Source organism: Ailuropoda melanoleuca, chromosome X (assembly GCF_002007445.2).
Source record: "Ailuropoda melanoleuca isolate Jingjing chromosome X, ASM200744v2, whole genome shotgun sequence".
Lineage (NCBI taxonomy): Eukaryota > Metazoa > Chordata > Mammalia > Carnivora > Ursidae > Ailuropoda > Ailuropoda melanoleuca.
In genome coordinates, this window is record NC_048238.1 from 80,686,881 (window position 1) to 80,691,413 (window position 4,533).

A 4,533-nucleotide genomic window follows, 5' to 3' on the forward strand; every position below is an offset into this window, starting at 1 on the left:
ATAAAAAAAAAAAAAAAAAAAAAAAAAAAAAAAAAAAAAATAAAAGTGCCCTTAAAAGCAAAGGTTTCCAAATCAAACAAACGGAATGGGAAACCTATTTTAATTGGCACACAGGAACCTCCAAAGTGCTTCAAAATTCCAAAATACCTATAATGAAAGTTTTGTTGTGAAAGGCTAATGAAAATTTAAAATATAAGAGGTACCGGGGCGCCTGGGTGGCACAGCGGTTAAGCGTCTGCCTTCGGCTCAGGGCGTGATCCCAGCGTCATGGGATCGAGCCCCACATCAGGCTCCTCTGCTATGAGCCTGCTTCTTCCTCTCCCACTCCCCCTGCTTGTGTTCCCCCTCTCGCTGGCTGTCTCTTATCTCTGTCAAATAAATAAATAAAATCTTTAAAAAAAAAATAAATAAATAAATAAATAAATAAAATATAAGAGGTACCTAAAATAAAAGACCGTAAGACTGATGTAACCCCTGCTACTTCCCTCTGTCTTCCTTTATCTGAGTACTTATGCAAGTAATCCTCAGTCTAAATAGCTTTTTTCATGTCGAAAAGGCTATTAAACAGTTTTACCTTTTACAATAAGACCACCTAAGGCTACAGGTGATCCAGTTCAGCTATCTTTCACTCCTTGGTCAAAGGCCAAACTAAGGGCCATATTTAAAAATTTCCTAAACCCACAGAAAACCCTCAAAAATTTTTGTAAATGTAATATCTCCTAAGACTAATAGATTGATAAAATGGCAGAAACTAGGATGAGAGGCCAATGGTCTGACCAAGCACTGTGAGCACTAAGCACTTTGCTCTTTGGGAAAGGACTCTGGGACAAGACTATAAACAAAATCCACCAAATTAGTGGCCTTATGTGGGGTGCCTGGGTGGCTCAGTCGGTTAAGCAGCTGCCTTCAGCTCAGGTCATGATCTCAGGGTCGTGGGATCAAGTCCCGAGTCAGGCTCCCTGAATCTCCCTCTCCCTCTGCCTGCCACTCCCCCTGCTTGAGAGAGAGTGCTTTCTCTCTCTCTCCGTCTCTGTCAAATGAATAAAATCTTAAAAAAACAATTAACAAATTTTAAAAAATTAGTGGCTTTACAGACAATCCCAAATCTATGCTCCAAGAAGGGCCCTCATATGAGCCCCTCCCAGAGTTGATAAACTCTGAGGAATTTTCTGGTAAAATGCCATATAATTCCCTTAAACGACTATGGGGAAACTAAAAATGAATGAAAACCCTTGGTGAATTCTAGCAGGTACTGGAGCTTCCCTCTACGTTAAACCCTCCATGGAGCTTATAGATGGGATCCTGGAGAAGCTAACTAAAGCCAGCTAAGGGTGAGAATTCTTATCAGACTTGACTCTCCCAAATCTCAAGAAAGAAAGGAAACAAAATATCATTTGCATCCTTTTTCTAAATGTCTCTTGAATCCAAGGGGTTGTTAAATACTGCCAGAAATATTTACTATTCGTCTCAGCTGAAAACTGATGAGATATTTAAAGAGACTTTTTTTTTTAGCAGTTGGCTAAATCGCAAACTGATATTCAGAACCTGATAGGAATTTTTTTAGGCCTTCTCCCCCAAACAACAATAAAACTATGTACCCACGGGTGGGGGGGGGGGGGCTTTCCACAAAGGGATTCCTAGAGCTCTTAAAAATAAGAAAAATAACCCAAATGTTTTTTTTTCCAAGTTCATGTGTTCCAAGATAATCTTCAGTGAATAAAAGCTAGTTTAAATTTGTTGGTTTAATTAAAATAGACATGTCAAGGTGCCTGGGTGGCTCAGCTGGGTGAGCATCTGCCTTCGGCTCAGGTCATGATCCCAGGGTCCTGAGATCGAGTCCCATGTCTGGTCCCTGTGCAGTGGGGAGTCTGCTTCTCCCTCTCCCTCTGCAACCCCCCCCACCCCACTCGTGCTCTCACTCACTCACTCTCTCTCAAATAAATAAATAAAATCTTTAAAAAAAAAAAGAAATAGACATGTTCAAGGGCACCTGGCTGGCTCAGTTGGTGGAGCATGTGATTCTTGATTTTGAGGATGTGAGTTTGAGCCTTACATTGGGTGTGGAGATTACTTAAAAATAAATAAAATCTTTTAAAAAATAGGAAAAAACTAGACATGTCTGTACAGTTATCAATATTGAATGCATGTAATGTAGACATACAACTTTTATTCTATCCGAGTTTATTAATCTAAAAAGTAAATGTTTTCTCTGTTATAAAATTTGTCAGCCAAAAAAATAACTTGGGATAATGAGTAAATTTTTCTAATATGTAATAAAGTTTTCATAAGTAATCTAAACATAATTTAAATTTTTTTAATTTTTAATTTTTAAAGATTTTATTTATTTGACAGAGAGAGAGACAGCGAGAGAGGGAACACAAGCAGGGGGAGTGGGAGAGGGAGAAGAAGGCCCCCTTGCTGAGCAGGGAGCCCAATGTGGGGCTTAATCCCAGGACCCCAGGATCATGACCTGAGCCAAAGGCAGATGCTTAAGGACTGAGCCACCCAGGCGCCCCTAAACATAATTTTAAGAACAAATGCTTTACATAGATGTAAATGGGATAAGAGTTTCTAGGTGAACTTTCAAATAGTTTCCAAAACCTTTTGGTTGCCCAAAAACTTAGTTTTGGTAAATTAAGTTAAATGATGAATTAAGGCAAGTTTATTGAATGTCTAGATCATCTCCAAAGAAAATGAAATACTGAAACATTACTAAAAATAAGTTTATCCACGTTTGGCTTCCTTTACAAAGGAACTAATGATATTTGGGTCCATTAGTAAACATGTTTCATGCCATACTGAAAAATCTACTATGAGAAAGCATATCTTTTTGAAAATTGCAAAAAGTATTTCTGTATTTTCCAAGCTACAGAATGTTAGTGTAAGAGACCGTCCACAATTGTTTACTTCTTAATTTTCAGTAGAAAATTAAGTTTTTAAAGATTAAAAATTCTAATATAATTAAAATAATTAAAGCTACTAGAAATTTTAAGGAAAACATCTCTCTGTGGAAGGAAAGTAGAATCTATATATTTTCAGTAAGAAAAGATATAAAGAATGGAGATGCATTTTGTTGAAGGAAAATAAATTAATTTTGTCCTAAACTGAAGCTGGCTATTTCAGAATGGGAAAGAGTAAAAACAGGACAAAATCTGAATGTAAAAAAGAAATTCATGGAGGGGTGCTTGGCTGGCTCAGTCAGTGGAGCATGCTATTCTTGATCTCAGGGTTGTGAGTTTGAGCCCCACATTGGGTGTAGTGATTACCTATGTCTGTGTATATATATATAGATTTTATTTATTTTTATTTTTAAAGATTTTGTTTATTTTATTTGACAGAGAGTGAGAGAGCACAAGCAGGGGAAGCAGCAGAGGGAGAGGGAGAAGCAGGTTCCCCGAAGGGAGCCTAATGTGGGGCTTGATCCCAGGACCCTGGGATCATGACCTGAGCCAAAGGCAGACGCTTCACCAACTGAGCCACCCAAGCACCCCTAAAATAGATTTTAAAAAAGAAATTCAGGGATGCCTGGGCGGCTCAGTCGGTGAAGCATCTGCCTTCGGCTCAGGTCATGATCCCAGGGTCTTGGGATCCAGTCCCACATCAGGCTCCCTGCTCAATGGGGAGTCTGCTTCTCCCTCTCCCTCTACCCCTCCCCCTGCTCATGCCCTCTCTCTCTCTCTCAAATAAATAAATAAAATCAAAAAAATAAAAATTAAAAATAAATGAAAATTCATAGAAAGTTGATGGGGAAAAAATCTTGGAAGGGGAAAGGTGCAAGATGGCAGCAAAGGAATACCCTGAACTCACTTTCTCCCACAGACACACCAAATCTGTACATACATATAGAGCAATTCCTTTTGAAGAAGAACTGAGGGTCGACTGAATAGCTTCTGCACAACACGGGATATAGGGACCACACAAAGAATAGCAGGAGAGGTGGAGACACAGTAACAAGGAAACTCTCTCCCCAGATGCTGAGAACTGTAGTGGAGAAGGACAGCACTGAGGGACCCACGTGCAAAGTCACACAGGTTCTAGGGCACAGAAAAAAAGCGGCAGTTTAAAGGGCAACCAGATTGCAAGTAAACTAACCTTCAAGTGTCCACCAAATAGCAAGGAACTCTCTGGGGTCAGACCAACTCTTGAGCATGACTGTTTTCGTTCCACCTCTATCTTTCTTTTTTTAATTTTTAATTTTTTTTTTTAATTTTTAAGTAATCACTATGGTTTCCTCAAATACCTTGCTACAAATTTTCAAACCAACATTTCCAATTTTCTCCCACCCTTCCAATTTGGAATCACTCAGGACAAAGACTACCCTTGAATCTCCTTGGAAAGGACTAGACCAGGTCTTCCTCACTAACCAGATGGCAGCTAAATTTCAGGGACTTGAACCTTGGATATGTATTTCACAGCTAAAGAAGTCTCCCCCTGATATCTGCCTCTCCACCCGAGTTGAAATCTTCAAAATCAAATTGCGTAGTAAACGAAGTAGCTGACATCAACGTAGACTACCTCCTCCCAAGACCCTGG